Source organism: Tenrec ecaudatus, chromosome 6 (assembly GCF_050624435.1).
Source record: "Tenrec ecaudatus isolate mTenEca1 chromosome 6, mTenEca1.hap1, whole genome shotgun sequence".
NCBI classification, from domain to species: Eukaryota; Metazoa; Chordata; class Mammalia; order Afrosoricida; family Tenrecidae; genus Tenrec; species Tenrec ecaudatus.
This window is the reverse complement of record NC_134535.1, coordinates 41,523,222-41,538,354: the sequence shown is the minus strand read 5'-3', so window position 1 is coordinate 41,538,354 and position 15,133 is coordinate 41,523,222. Positions and strand designations below refer to the sequence as shown.

Below are 15,133 nucleotides of genomic sequence, written 5' to 3'. Positions count from 1 at the left end.
TGCTATGCATTTCTAAACAATAATGACGAAGTGACCAAATGCCTCATGACATGGACAAATTCAGAATACATTATTCTCAGCAGGGTGAGCCAATCTCATAAAGAAAAATAGTGATAAGACCACTATTGTTTAAAAAAATCACAAAAATGTTTTCAGGCCACATGAAGTAGATTTTGAAAGTTACACGGAGGCATGGGTTGGGGGAAGTAACTGGAGGGAGAACTGGGCAAGAGAGAAAAGGGGGACATATGTGTGAAAGGCTTTCTAGGATAGTGTCAGGACAAATAGATTTTTTTAATTTGGATTGTGGAACATATGACGTATGAACTTAGGAAAATTAAATATTTTTAAAAATGAAGGCTTCTTCCTTGGAGGTAGGAGACACTTCTCCCTCTGACACGCCCTGGGAGACATAGCAGGTGACAAGACACATGGACCCACTCTAATACAGAGACCACTGCCAGCGCTGAGTTGTTTCCAATGACACTGGATCCAAAGACTTTCTACCCATTGGTCTGTGATCTTCTATATTCAGCATCACTGCATGTGTTTTGTGAGCCTGAAGAAGATTTTATAGATTGGTATCAGACATATGGGCTCAAATCGGACTTATGGACTTGGTCTGGACTGGGCTGGGATGTTTTTTCAACGTTCAATTGCTATTGTATATACATTTCTTTCTTAGAAAAAAAATAAAACAAAGCACTTGATTAAATCCTAGTCTGTAGTGAGTTGAAATGTATTCGTATGGGCCATTTTGAATTTAAAATATGTCTTAAACAATTAACAAAAACAAAAAGTAATGTTGTCTCAGTCACTATGAAGAAAACAATAAGGATCTATCTTGAAGTTCAATGTTGCAGGTGCCTGGACAACGCCCATACGCTTGCAAGAAATGCCAGTTAATCGACTATTGTTCAAATCTCTGCACCAACCACTAATGCCAAAGTTTGACCCGTCCCGTGGGTCATTAACAGCGTGGGTACCTGAAAGAGGGACTGGGAATGAAGATGGTCAAGAGACGCGGAGAATGAAGACAGGAGTCTGATCAAGTCTCATTTATTGAGCTGAGAGCAGAGGCTTAAATAGCCAGCGAAGGGCGGGCACCATTACGTCATATGGAAATAAGGTATAGCTGGGGTAGCCAATAGTCACGCACCTACCAAATAAATGGCGGATGATTGTGCTCAAACAGGTCTGCGGGCTAATGAGGCATACCGGGCACCTGGTGGAAGTGCCGCCAGGTGTGTGTTGTCCAATGAGCATAGCAGCTGCTAGCAATTGAGCACCAATCCTAGCAAAGGTCAAGTAACTAATGACCGTAGGGGAAACAGAGGCAGGAATACCACTAGGCACAATTTATATGACAGAAAACCGAGAGTAAATACATGAATGTTGTATATGGCTTTTGATCCAGGGCTGAGGGACATGCAATTCCCTACAAAAGTTGAAGATCCTGAAGTTATTCAGTGACTCAGGCCTCACTAAATGATGGAATAAATGCAGAGTTACTGTACCAAAATACCATACAATCTCAGGAACTAGCAGATGATCTAAAATTGTTGGTATTGAATGAAGAAGTTCAATATGTATTGAAGATGTAGGTGAAAAGCAACTCCAGGAATGAGTAGAACACACACGGAGATGTTTCACAAACCTGACACAATGCTGGAGCTACCCCTTCATCTGTGTCAGGAAAGTCAGAAAACAGTCCCCGGGACAATTGAACAGAAGGGGTCCGTAAATATATTCACTCCAAAGAAGGGTGACCCTACAGAATGTAGAAATTATTAACAGATTCAATTAACATAATATTCTAGTAAACTTTTTCAGACTAGAATTTAAAGATGGTTATATCCACAGGGGATTGTCAAAAATGGAAGCTGGATTCAGAGGAAGACTTTGAACGAGGGATATCATTGCTGATGTCAGGTGAATCTTGGATTAAAGTAGAAAATACCACAGAGATATGTACTTATTGATGATGAGCAGACATTTTATGATGCTGGTCATAACAAATTATGGATAACAGTGTCAAGAATGTGAATGCCAAAACACTCAATTTTTCTCATGAAAAACTTGCACACGGAACAAGAGGCAGTCATTCAAATAAGAGGGCATGGTGTGATTTAAAGTCAGGAAAGGTGTGCAACAGGTTTCTCCTTTCACCATACTTATTCAATAAATATGCTGAGAAAATATCCTGAGAAGCTGACAGTATAAAGAAAATGTGGAATCAAGAGCAGAGAAAGACTCATTTACAACCTGTAATATGCAGATGACAGCAAAAGCAAAGAGGACACTTAAAGATGCAACCTTCGACACGAATTCCATCTCAACATAAAGAAAACAACCATCACCACAACTGGACCAGTAAGCAACTTCATGATGAGCTTTCGCGTGACTGACATCAATGACTTCATATTACTTGGATCTCCAATAGAAACTTACGAAGGTAGCAATCAGGAAAGTGATTGCATAGGAAAATTATGCTGCAAAATACATCTTTAAAATATTAAAAAGAAAATGTGTCATTTTAAGGACTAAGATGTGTCTGACCCAAGCCATGGTATTTTCAATTTCTTTGCGTGCTGCAAAATATGCACAATAAATAAAGGAAACAGAGAGGAAATTAATGTATTTAAATTAGTGTTAGAAAAAAAACATTAAATATACCACATACTCCCAGAAGGGCAAACAAATCTGTGCTGGAAGAAGTGCAACCAGAATTCTCCTTCGAAGGTTAGAAGTGAGGATGGTGATATTCTGGGTCCCTTACTGGGATATGGATCTAGGAGGAGAAAATCCTAGGAAAAGGCCATCGTGCATAGTAAAATGGAGGGTTAGAAAAAAGGGAAACTTCCAATGAGATGGACGAGCTCTAACTTAGCGATGATTGCGAGGGCAGCGCAGGGTTCTTCATTCCACGATGGATGGACTGACTGGGTGGGGCCTAACTGCAACAAGGTGCCGAACAGCAGGAAGTCCTGGTACTGTGGTGAGTTTGAGTTGTGCTAACTGCACGGTGCGAAATCAAAACCATTAGTTGCTCGATGGAGAAAGGTGAAGTTTTCTACTCTTGCAAATATTTAAAGTTCCCCAAAAATGTTTAGAGTCTCAAAAACGCTCCAAACAAAGCCAACTCGCCGTCACTGAACCCGTGACTCTTAATGACCTTATTGGGCAGGGTCATGTGGTTTTTTGAGATTGTAACTCTTTAATGGATTAGAAAGCCCTGCCTTTCCTTTCTCCCTACGAATGGCTGGTAGTTTCAAAAGGATGCCCTTAAAGTTAGCAACCCAAATCATAACCACTATGATATCAGGGCTCCTGCTCATAAACTGACAGGGGCCTAACTCTTCTGTCCTAGGGTCTCTGGGAGTTGGCATCAACTCAACAGTTGTGAATATTTTTTAAACAATAACAATAGAAATTATTGTCTTTAAGGAGCCCTGGTGGCATAAGGGTCCATTATCATGTTCTAACAAGAAATGAATGAAGATAACATATGCACAAACGTGCCTGGTGCAGTCAATGTGTGGATTGTAACAAAAGTTCTAAGAGTCCCCAATAAAATGATCTTTTAAAAAAATCATTTTATGGGGACTCATACAACTCTTATCACAATCCATGCATATATCAATTGTGTAAAGCACACTTATACATTCATTGTCCTCATCATTCTCAAAGTTTGCATTCTGCTTGGGTTCCTGGAATCAGCTCCTCATTTTCCTTTTTCCCTCCCCCTCTCTCCCTGCTCCCCCCACCCTCATGAACCCTTAATAATTTATAAATTATTATTTTATCTTATCTTACACCTACCTTCCTGTTCCCCATCTCCCAGAGAGGAGGTTATATGTAGATCCCCGAGATCGGTTCCCCCTTTCTACACCCCCTTCCCTCCCAGTATCACCACTCTCACCGCTGGTCCTGAAGGGTTCATCCATCCTAGATTCCCTGTGTTTCCAAATGCCATCTGTACCACTGTGCATCCTCTGTTCTAACCAGGTTTGCAAGGTAGAATTGGAACCATGATAGTTAGGGGCAGGAAGCGTTCAAGAACTAGAAGAAGGTTGTTAGTTTCATTGTTGCTACGCTGAACCCTGAGTGATTCATCTCTTCCCCACAACCCCTCTGCAAAAGGGGTGGGGGGCTGAGCCTTCATTATGGACGTATTGTAACTCAATGTAAGAAGACCCAAATCATCACAACAGGATCAATAGGTGGCATCATTATGAATGGAGAAAAGGCTGGAGTTGTCGAGGATGTTTGCTTTACTTGGCTCAACACTCAATGCTTATGGAAGCAGCAGTCAAGGTATCACAATACTTATTGTATAAAGTAAATCTGCAGTACCTGATCTCTTTAGAGTGTTTAAGGTCAAGAGTGTTTCTTTGAGGACTACGGTGTGCCTGACCCAAGCCCTGGTATTCTCCATTGCATCTTATTCAAGTGAAAGTTGAATATTGACTAAGGAAGACCATAGAAGAAGAGATGCATGTGAATTGTGGTGTTGAAGACTATTGAAAGTACCATGGACTGCTAAGAGGACAAACCTATCTATTGGAAGAAGACTAGAGTGCTCCTTAGAACTAAGACTTCATTTTCATACTTTGAAAACACAGAGACCAGTCCATGGAGAAGGACATCGAGTTTAGTAAAGTGGAGGCTTCTTGGGAACGAGGAAGGCCCTGGACGAGATAGAGTGACACAGTGGCTGCGTCAAATGGCGCAGGTAGAGGAGCACTTGTGGGGTAGCACCAGAGTGTGCAGGGTTTCATGCTGTTGTTTGTAGGTTCACTAGGGGTTGGCCCTAACTCCATGGCAGCTAACATCAACAACATAATCTCAAAGGCCTGCTGTTCACATCCACCAGGCTCTCTGTGAAGATGTGTGTGTGTGTGTGATGTCTTATGCATCTATACACATCTAGCCTTGGAAATAGTGTGCGGCAGCTCTATTCTCTCCTGTAGGGTTGCTGTGCATCAGAACTGACTCGACAGCAGCAAGTTTTGTTCTTTTTGCTGCTCTTGATTATGATTGCTGGTCCATCTCCCTCTTCTATGAGTCGTCCTGATGCACAGGAACGAGGACGTGGAAGTCTGTGCCACTGCAAACAGAGAAACATTTCTCACATCTTGTCAGAAAAGGTTTAATAAAATTCTAGCCGAAGAGCAGGAGATTAGTTTGCTTCAACCATGTCACCTCTAAGGAGCTCATTAGCAAAACGGCCTCATCAGTGGCTATAGACATCACACTAAGAGAGACTCTTTTCCATGCTTGTTTCTATTCCATCCTTCTGTGTTATTCTATCTCACCCTGCATTAAAAAATGATACTAGACTCTTAAAAGAATGTTATAACAGTCTACTCCTTCTTTGTCCTCGTAAAAAATGAATTGGCATTATTCTATAGTCATATAGTAACAAGTCAAATGCTTTTGTTTAATTCACTCATCAGTGAGAAACCAGTACCTGGAGAATGATAATGGAGACCTAATGCATATGTTACGGAGCTTCCCAATAGTTTCCCTTTTAAAAAGAAATAATTAGATGAATAAATTAGATTTTAAGCATGGATCTATCTATATGCCCCAAAGAGTATGTAATTAGAAATTTAAGCAGTCAGTCATATAATATTGAGTCTATTAGACCGATAGTATGGCCAAAATGTTAATTGTCTAAAATAATTTAAAATTCCTTATCATTGCAAAGTGTACATAGGTTGGTTGAACATCCCAATTTAGAGAAATATATTGGATAAATAATGTACTTATGCAAAATACATGTCATGCTCTAGTTAATAAATTAGTTCTGTATTTAAAAACCATGGCAAAAAGAGGATGAAAAATATTGAGACAGAGTCATTCACATTAAAGAAGACAGCCTTTTCTTAAACAAACAAAAGGATTGATATTCCCTTGGTTGTGGTGTTGTGCTTGGTGATGAAGAAAAATAAATGATATCCTTTATCTGGACTTGTGGCTAAAAACAAATGGATCAGTAGATCCATAATACAGATACTCAAACAACAACAAACATAATTTAAATTTTTTCTTCCCTTAAAAGAAATATAGAAATGAGAAGATAAGCGGAGAAGCATATATCTATATAGAATCTAAATAAACACACAATGAAAAAAATTGGAGCAACCACATTTGCAATTAGACTATTAAGTTATGGATGCTTAGAAATTGAATATATTTTCTGTATTTTCAATTTCAATTGTAAACTGATGTAATTTTCCAAAAAAATATTTGCTTTGTAGCATGGGGAACCTTAATGTAGAAAAGAAAAAATATGTCTGGATTGATCCTCAATTTTGTGAGACTCTGAATATGTTCCTTAATTGATGTTATGCATTTATTGCAAATGCATATCAGGATTTTCTTCAGTTGAAACACATTCTAAGAGAGGAAGAAGTTTGAATCATATGTAATCAATAAAAATGTAATAACAAAAATATTTGTATGGGAAAACACATATAAATCTGAGTTACTTGTCAACCTCACCATCCAGGAAGTTTGGTTTGCAGTCAGGATAAACTCTGGAAATGAGGAGACAAAAGTCGCAGTTAGTTACCACTATTGGACTCTAGCTAACTGCTACGAATTATATAAAAAGAAACATGTTCTTTCCATTTTACCACCTGATCTTATGGTTTTAGCCTTAGGGTACCTATAAAATAAAAACAGTGTCTAGGACATAGCAGGAGTCATTGATACTCAGAGGATGTAGAAGAAATCATAATAACTTTGGTATGGGCGCCGAAATCCACTGGAATTGGAAACAGTTTTGAGCAGCAGGCCAACTTAGTTTAAGAAAGTCTGCTGTCAGCAGATGTGATTTCAAGCATGGGATGAGGAATGAATTCACAGACGCCTGTGATAAATGACTGGAGACATCTGTAGTTAATGTGACCATATGTTTTAGCTTGCTGAACACAACCAAGGTCTACACCAGAGTTGACAGTATACCTATTAATAATACCCCTATTGCATTTTCCAAAATTTTAGATTTTGTTTAAATATTACACACATTTCGTTGTGGAACATAAGGTTGGCTGATTAGGTCCACCTTGGCGATCTATTTCTGAACGATCAGTCATTGACAATCTCTTTGGAACACAATTCTGCATTCGCAGCAGGGATCACCATGAGTCACGCTCATCATGAGTCAGAATAGGCTTGGCAGCGTTTTACATTTTCAGTAGAAGAATTTGGAGGGACTTGAAATTGTGCTTTAGAAGTTAATGCGCGCCCCCAATGACAGCAACAAGAACAACAACAAAGGTGCCAAGAAAAGCAAGTTCCATGCTAATTGAGCTTTCTTTTATGTAATGACTTTGTCTTTAAAATATAAAGGATCCTCATCCATGTGACTGGAGGGGAGTTTTGCTCATGTGGCTGGGTGGTTAGGAAGTTTGATAACAGTGAGAAAGTAAAATCTGAGCAGGAAGTTCTGCAGTTGCATGATTACTTGTTATTAGATATGTCTACAAAGCCCAGACTTTGTTTTAGAAAAATCTTCAGCTCTAGTGAATTTCTCTCCATGGACTTGTTAAAGAAGGTGCTGGGTTATTCTGGGAAACTGGTGACAATAAAAGGAGCCAATCTAATTCACTGGTGAGTAATGCTCTTCTTTCATTTACATGAGTTAGATCTCAGAAATTTTCCTTGAATCTAGAAAGAAGGTAGGGAGCGTGCTAGACTTTTCAGAGAAGATCAGAATTTGACAACAATTCCTTTGAGTATTTTATATTTGTGAGAGGGATCTAAGGTCCAGATTAATCTTATGAGCGAGAATAACTTTTTAGAACATATGAGCTCACAAAGGTGTGGTCCTTGGCTCTAGTAAATTGGAGGCCTGGGTCCAAATCTGAACTCCATCTTCAAGCTTGCTAAATTCTTTAGACATTTCTTTCTTTGGGCACATGTACAAGGTGACAATTTAGAAAAAGGAAGCATTCATCTTAATGGTTAAGTCAAGGGAAAGAGTAGAGTGTCCTGTGAGGATCCTAATGACAGCAAGGTAACCAGATCTGTCCAAAACCAACTTCCCTAAGGAAATACATTGTTCTAGAAGTTTCGACTTCCATTGAAAAAAGAATGTGCTGTTGTAGTGTTCCTCTGAAAGTAGCAATGGAAACCAGGCCCAAGGACCTTCATTCATGCTCTATTAGTTCTCTTCTCAAGAAATCAGGTCCCAACTGTACAAAGCCACAAGTACAGTCTCTTTCTTCCTTCTTTCTTTTTTTTTAATAAAGCATTTTATTTGGGGACTCTTTCAGCTCTTATAACACCCCACACATCCATTGTATCACACACATTTGTACAGAGGTTGCTATCATCATTTTCAAAACACTCTTTCTACTTGAACCCTTGATATCAGCTCCTCTCCACACCCCACCAATGCTACCACCCTCATGGCCCCTTAATAAGTTACAAATTATTATTATTTTCATATCTTACACTGTCTGCTGTCTCCCTTTATCCAAACTTTGGTTATTAGTCCCCTTGGGGCAGGGGGTGTGGGTGGTTATATGTCTAGCATTGTGATCGGTTTCCCCTTACTCCCCTTTTCTCTCTAATTTTCCCCTACCTTGATGATATTGCTACTCCCAGTATAGTTCTGGCTAGATTGAAGCATGTACACATACATGGTACAGATAGGAGCTCTCGACATATGGAATTCAGGACAGATAAACCCCTTGAGAACAGGAACAGACTGTCCATGTTTACTTTTAATTCTACTGTATAAATAGCTTCTTTTCTCTCACTGTTTCTTTCTCTCTGTCGGATCAGGATTTTCCCAGACAGGAGTTCGTTTTCACCTTCACTAAATATCTTAGCTTTTATTTTAATAGAGTACATATTCATTATCTTTGCCATAGATTAGATTTCTGAATTAAGGGTACAAGTTACACTCCATCAGGAAATATCCCTGTTACAATGGAGATTATTATATACTCAGAATGATGTTCTCCATCTGTCATTCTTAAGATGTCTTAACATTATTTTCCTGTGCCTGTGATAGAAATGAAGTATAGACTGTATTAAAGCTTAAGTGCTAAGGTGGGAGTTTCTCAACCTCATCAAACTTTACATTTGGGGAAAGATTATTCTTTGTATTGGAGAGCAACCTTGTGTGTCTGGTAGGGTGTTATACGACATCCTTTCATCCTACCATAACATGCCAATAGCACCGTTCCCAACATCTCTGGTCATTACCAAACTTCAGTGAGAAGAGAAAAAAAATCCTAGTTTGAGATTCACTGTTTTAGATCAAATAATGCTAGGGATTTCTCAAAATGGGCTGCATGTACTTATGCTCAGGGAAGCAAAATTTAGAAATTTCACATACAACCTCACTTGTGTAGACACAGTAACACTCTCTGGGCTTAAAGCCAGAATTAAAATTAAGCATCTCCCAATTCCCTAAGACAATCAAGAAACACATTTTTCTACTTCCTTTCTCTCTTCCCTGACACCATTTCATTTGGACAATTAAACTATAGTACTTTAGGCTCCTTAGAGAGAAGCTGCTGAGTAAATGCAAAGTAATAATGAATAGTGACCAAGTAAGATGAAAGAAAATGTACTAAAAAGTTGTCTAGATTGATAAATTTATGGTCATGATTGAATGTGACTGTTTATTTTCATATTAATATACAGAATATTCCAGACACTTGCTAGTAAATTAATGTGAAGCTGAGACCTATTTTTGTAATTGCAGACACTGAGGATGTGGAGATGATCTATAGAAATAACAACATTTGTATCATAGAGCATAAATGATATCATACTCTTCAAGTGAATGTCAATGGTGTGGTGAGACACCTGTTTATTAATCTGATTTACTTTAATAGAATTTTTCCCCTTAGCATCCTGGCCAGAAGCAGCAACTTCTAATACACACAAAAAATATATTGTTTTTACTATTATCACAGAAAACACCAGCACTGACTATACTTAGACACCATCATAAAAATGCAAATACTAAGATGCAGCTTCCCAGTGGGGATTTGAGGGTTTGATGATGAAACATTCACTGTTGAATGGAAAGTTTTATTAATTTAAAGGAAGAAGATAAATGTGGTTGTGTCTTCCCTGAAAAGAATATTCAAATTTAATTAGTTGTTGAGTTGTGGGTTTGATTTCACTGTGAAAGGTGAAGGAATAAGCAGTTAATTATACTAAACATTTATCTCGTTAATTTATTTGATAATTAAGCTGAGTTGAAATGTTGATTTAAGGCTAACACGTTAATCCTGAAAATATTAATGATAAATAACATTAATTTGGATGGAGAACTAAAGTGGGCTGGTGGTTATTACTCTTGTGTTTACCAGTTCACCGTCACTCCACTGTTTGAATGAATTTTGCCCTGACTACTGAAGCTGGCCTGTTCATATGCCAGGCTTTTGCGTCTGCCCCTTGACCCATGCTAGTCTCTGTTTGGAGGATCTCGGTGTGTTCTGAGTCACCATCTAGGGAGTCTTTAGGAGCCTTAGGGGTACAATCTTTACGTACTTCACTGCTGACCAAAAAGCCCTTAAAACCCACCAATTACTCAAAAGGATGACAGTCCAATTCTGTAAAGATTAAAGCTTTTGGAAACCAATGTAGGCAGTTCTTTTCTGTCCTGTAAGGAACTATGAGACAGAATCAGCCCCACTGGTTCATAACTTTCTTTTTTTAGTTTTCATTTTTGTTATTTTTAAATTCAGTGCCCTGTCAATAACTTCCTCGATGAAATCTTTCGTGTGCTTTCATAAGTAAATTGAGTATACCTTCTACTGGCTTGCTTCCTCTCATCTGTCTCCACCTTACTCTGCATTAGTTTATCAGTTTACAAACTTGCCCCCTCAGAGCATGAGTTCCATTAGTATATGACACCTCTGGGAGTGCTATATGCTCACTGAACACAGTGAACGTGAACAGCAGATGCTATATAGATATTAATTGAATAAATGAATAACTCTAAAGTAGTCTTTAAAGCAGGGGTTCTCAACCTGTGGGTCACAACTCCTTTGGGGGTCAAACAAACCTTTCACAGGTGTCCCCTAATGCATAACAGTTGGAAAATTACAGTTATGATGTAACAACGAATTAATTTGATGGTTGGGGTGTCACCACAACATGAGGAACTGTATGAAAGGGGAGCAGCATTAGGAAGGTTAAGAACCACTGCTTTAAAACATTTAAAATACTCTTAAAACAAATATTTTTTGCATGAAATCATTGTATGGAAGTAGCATATATTTCAATTACTTGGGGTTTTAGACCTGTATTTCCCCCTATTTTATCCGCAATCCCATCACTTATAATTTTATTGATAATATGGGCCTTGGCTTTATTTCACCTTCCTCTATTCCCCAGCTTACATGTAGCAATTACACAATAAACAGAAAAAGATCATCTAGTTTGATAATGATAAGACCACTGAGTGTGAAGACCCTCTCCAAATTACAAATGACCCAGAGTTTTAAGGACAGAGTTCTACATCCAATATCTGGTATAGCACTGGGTGTCCTGCAAATCATTGTAAGCAATCTCCTGCATTGCCTCCAAGAGAGCATTAAACATCATATTGTAGATATAATTCTTTAGGAAATGCACTGCAAAACAGTGTATGCTATTATTTCCAGATTTTTTTTCAATAGAGGACAAAATAATGTTTGGGGGGACTATTGAGAAGCAAGGGACTCGGTTGTGACTGGAAGACTTCAGAGAGGCACGAGCCGGCCAATAAGCAAGGTGTGAAAAGTGAAAGATAGTGTTACAGCTCTTTTAGAATTTGTCTAGCAGGTTTTCTGGTTTACCCGGAAAACCCCTAAAAAGAAAAAGAAAAGTGAAAGATAAGCTGATTGTTGGAATGGGGGGTAATCACTGGGGCGAGGGGATACACGGTGAGGCATAGCCTATGATGTAGTCAGATTTATGCTTTGAGAAGTTATATAGAAATAAATGATGAGCCAGGGGACCTAAAAACACTGGTGAAAACACGGGCAACTAGGACTCTTCTAACTCCTGTGGAACTTCTCTGAGTTACAACACCGAATAGTCTCATGATTTTTATATTTATATTTTGACCTCCATGCATGTATGAATTCAGTGTCTCTCATAAAATACCAAATATAATGCTGCTGTGGTTAGGTGCTACCAAGGTGATTCTGATTCCTAACAACTTGGTGCGAGAGAGTAGAACTTACCTGTGGGGTTGTCTTGGCTGAAATCTTTAGAGAAATAGATTGCCAAGTCTTTTCCCCTGTAAAGAGAATAGATAGGTTCCACCTACAAACGTTTTGGTTTGCAGTGAAGTACTCTCTGTTTGTATTACAAGCAGAGTTCCTTCCAAATTATTAAAAACCAAGAATAAAATGAATGGAGAGTAAAAAAGTCTGCATAGACTACTGTCCAATCATCAGAGATTGAATCAAATATAGTCAAAAAAAGAATGATTGTGATAAGATTTATATGGGCTCCCAATAAAATGATTTTTAATTAAAAAATAAAATTATAAAAAATAATAAAATGGCATGACTAATCAAACAATAGTTTTGTGAAACCTAACACTAGAAGCTGGTTGCTTTATTTGAGCATTAATATTTGAGTGGCTATGATATAGAGAATAATCGTTCCCCAAAATGTCCACATCCGATTCCCTAGAACCAGAAGAAATGCTATTTTGTGTGCCAGGGATTGTGCTCAAAATGGGAAACTCCCCCTGGATTGTCCAGATAATCCCAGTGTAGTTAACCAGAGCAGGGGTGACACAGATAGGTAACGTACTTGGCTGCTAACTGTAATGTCGTGGGCTTAAGTCTACCCAGAAGTACATCGGAACATACGTCTGACAAAAAAACTGTATCAGAAAAAGCAGTCACTGGAAACTCACCAGAGCACAGTTATGCTCCAAGATACATAGGTTGCCATGTTTGCTTGTTTTTTTCAAGAGGAAAATTGGATGATTAGAATTGGAGTGAGTGAGATCTGGCAACTGAAGTAGAGATCTGAGTGATGCGAGGCCTAGGAAAGGGTCAGCATTCAAGGACCACAGGCAGCCTTAGATGAGCTTGCCCCCTAGTAACTCGGGACAGACAGACTTATTGAAACCATAATACTAGGCCCATGTGATCCCTTTAAGATTTGAGGTCCATAGATTTGTAAGATAGTAAGCCTGTGTCATTTTCTGCCATCGAGTTTTGGATGGTGTGGGACCGTATCAATTGTTTGGGGACTGTCAAGTCAGCACAGCGACCTGTGATAAGAGAAAGAAACACCACCCCAGCCTGCATCACCTTCACAGCTGTTCTCACATCTGAGCCTATTGTTGCGGCACCTGTGAGGTTCCATTTTATTGGGAACATTCCTCTTTTTAGCTGCCCTTCTATTTTATCAAGCAGGATGTCTTTTTCCAGGGACTGGTCTCTCCTGAGAACATGTCCAAAGTACCTTATGTGAAATATTATCGTCATCCTGGGCTCAAAGGACCATTCTGGCTGTATTTCCTCCAAGACAGATGTGTTCGTTCTTTTTTGCAGTCCATGGTACTTTTAATATTTTCCACCAAAATCATAATTCAAATGTGTTTATTCTTCATTGCTTTGCCTTACTCAGTCTTCACCTTTTACAAGCATGAGATGATTGAAAATACCATAGCTTACCATAGTCCTCAAAGTAACGTCCTTGTTTTTTTTTAACACCATGAAAAAAATTTGTGCAGCAAATTTACTAATGCAATGTGTCCTTTGATATAGTGGCCACACATCTATGTTACTGAGATTATTGAGTCAGTAACTGGTGTTTTATCTTATACTTTAAGTAATTTCCTTTTTATTTATTTAAATATTTTACATACCAGGAGGATAATTGCATTTCAATTCTAAAGAAACAAAATGAATTCATTATTCATTTAAGAAATATTTTTGAAAGCCTCATGGGTGCTGGTATCTAAGCAGGTCCTAAGAGATATATAGTAAATAAAATGGTAAGACCCTTATTTTCATGAATCCAGAAGTTTGATATAGACAATAAGATTGTATTCAGTAAATGTTCTGTGCATTTTTGTCATCGAACAGATTTATTTATCTTCTTGCTTGATTTCGAATAAGTAATAACCAAACTAATAACTATACTTATTTTCAAATGTATCTTAAATTTTCTGGATATTAAGCTAAAATATTCTAGATGAATTTTAAAGTTGAGTAACGAAGGCATATAAAATTCTAAAGTTTCACATACTGAAAATGACTTAAGGTCATTTTGTTTGATTATGCCCCTTAATTAATGGGGGGGGGGAAGGTTAGGAATATTCTATTTGATACATTCTCCAATTTATTTTGTTCCTTTGTAAGTTTCTGAATTATAAAATGTAAATAAATTATCTAACACTTTGATATATCCTTGGAAATTAAAATGAGACAAATAATAATTAATCACCACAAGAAAATGCATAGGCTAGGAAAATTCTTCTAAATATATTCATAACTGCTTTTTAAGAATAGTAGCTTATAGTCCAAAGAAATTGAAAATCATTAATAAGAAGTAAATTAAGTGATTAATGGCAATATGATATGCTTATAAATGATAAAAACACTCTTAAAATGTATAAGTAAACAATAGAATTAATCTAACATATGACAAATGTTATTGAAATTAATAATAAAGTAGCAGAAGCAATGCTATCCCAGAGTATATTAACTTTTATATTAAATATAAAATCATGTGCAATCATTTGATTGATCCATTGTTCTGCTTAATAAAACTATTTTATTATAAATGTAAATGATAAAAAATAAGCAAAATAAAATGTTCTTTAAAAGTAAACTTTTCTATATTAGAACCATTCACGCACATTTACACAAGTACCCATACATTTGGTGTGGGGACTAGTTCAGAATCCAAAACCAAAAGGTAATAACTAAACCATAAAATTCTCCAGAGCCACAGAAAATTCTATTTCTATTTAAATGATAGTGTATTATCATTATATTTAGAGGTAGGTTTGCAATTTATTGTGCTTCAATTCCTATTGCCTTCCGAAGCACATAAATGAAAAATGTGTTTCGGCTGGAGAACTAAGGAGAAAAGGACTCTTTTTTCTTTCTTTAGTTTTAAAAATGTCGTGAAA

The 15,133-nt window shown here is 37.5% G+C and overlaps 1 non-coding gene across 1 annotated transcript; it reads left to right on the top strand.

Annotated features, from left to right (window-relative positions):
- Positions 1 to 11,774: 11,774 nt before the first annotated feature.
- On the top strand, positions 11,775 to 11,835 carry LOC142452097 (U7 small nuclear RNA). The gene has a single exon (XR_012785153.1). It is a non-coding gene; the product is annotated as a U7 small nuclear RNA (small nuclear RNA).
- Positions 11,836 to 15,133: the final 3,298 nt, after the last annotated feature.